Below are 1794 nucleotides of genomic sequence, written 5' to 3' on the forward strand. Positions count from 1 at the left end.
ATTTGTTTGTGTGCTTGGATGTGAGTAACGTGTTGGCGTCTGACAGAAGAATGATGTGCAGTATTAGGGAATTTATCTTAATGTAACATAGGAATTGTTCTCCTGTGGTTCTCTCTCTGACGTGCTCTCCTGGTGAGAGACTTTTTTTATTTTGACATGAAAAGTTCTCACAGCTGAAGAATGTCCACATCCTGTCCCGAAGCATCGACGAGCCCTCGGGCTCCTGGATGCAGCAGGGACTGTTCTCTGTTCCTTTTAGGAAAGAACCTCACCGTGCTGAATTACTTATTAGTCTCCACTGAATGTCGTACCGATGTAACTGTACTCTACTATCTAGCTCACTGCAGAGATGTTATATAAATGGTGTGTGCTTTGCATTCCAGTCGGCAGCTCTGTGGAAACGACGCTCTGTGTTTGTGCTTGGAAACGTAAACTCCCACTGAAACAGGAGGAAAATGCAACACACGTGTCATTTAGGACAAATGGGACAAATGCCAACCGAGTCACCTCAACTCTCGATGTTTGATGTCTGTTTGTGTTCATGTCAAACAGCAGAGCTCCATCTGCCATTCCTCAGCCAGGGAGCCAGTTAGCTGTCATCAATCAATCGAATCAATCATCTGACAGCTACTTGGTTCACAGGTGAGGTACGAACTTGAGTTCGACTGATATGGGAAGACTAATCAGCACTGGCCAGTATTCTGTACCAACAATCAGTTCAAGTTCAAACGGACCTTTACAGATACTCAACAATGAACTGTCCCCTGCTAGGAAGTTAACCCTGTACATACTCCAGGTCACCGGTGACGTAGTGAGGCTTAGGGGCGGGATCTCTCTCTCTGTGCTTAATTTCATCTAATTTATTTATTTTAACTTATTGTTTTTTGTTTCCTCTTTGACTTTATTTGGAAGATAGGTTTCTGAAAATGTACTTGGTTTGCATGAGGTTAGAATACAATCCAACCTGTACACTGACCATGAGTGGGTCACTGGTGATCTGGTAGATCACGATTGGTTACAGTCACGAGGAGCTGATTTACAGATGTACAGAGTACATTTACAGATTTACTTTCTTGTTGTGAATAAAACCCAGACAGGAGTCTAAAAACTCCACGAGTGCCCGAGTATCAGTCTAACCCAAGATGAAGCTAATCAGGAGCCAGAAATCATGACTGTGAACTTCACCATCAGCCATATAACAGTAGGTCTGTCGTGTTTGTCTGCCAGGAACCCCTCCAGGACAGACGAGTTCCAATCACCTTTTCCCATCAGAAAATAGACGATATGCAGTCTTGTATATTTGTGTTAATATGAGACGATATGCTCACAGTTTACTGTGGGATGTGTTGTACATTTATCCAGCCTCTGCTGCAGGCTGAAGGCGACCATGGGAGAGTTTTGAGATTTAAGCTTTGATTGGTTTCCATTTCCCATCATAAATATTGTCTTTGTACATTAACATATACTTTTTATGTTCATATACTGTTTAACTTTACCATGAACTGTCCTGGCAAAGTAATAAAATATATTTATTTTAAACACTGGTGTGTGCGGATGCTTGAAGGACGAAGATGAACCAAGCCTCGTATTACTAATTTAAAACATTATTTAATACTTTTCCTGTTCTGAGTCCCTCTCATTGTCGTATAAACCAGTCCACACTGAACTGTGAGCACTGGTGACAATTTAAAATGAGCAGACAGAGATGTGTTAGCGTCGGTGTAAACTGACATCAGTAGTTTGTCTTCTTACGCAGCGGCTCAGTAATAAAAGAATGAAACCAGCAGACTCGGG

This window comes from Perissodus microlepis, chromosome 22 (assembly GCF_051167445.1).
Source record: "Perissodus microlepis isolate ML-2025 ecotype Zambia chromosome 22, ASM5116744v1, whole genome shotgun sequence".
Classification (NCBI taxonomy): domain Eukaryota; kingdom Metazoa; phylum Chordata; class Actinopteri; order Cichliformes; family Cichlidae; genus Perissodus; species Perissodus microlepis.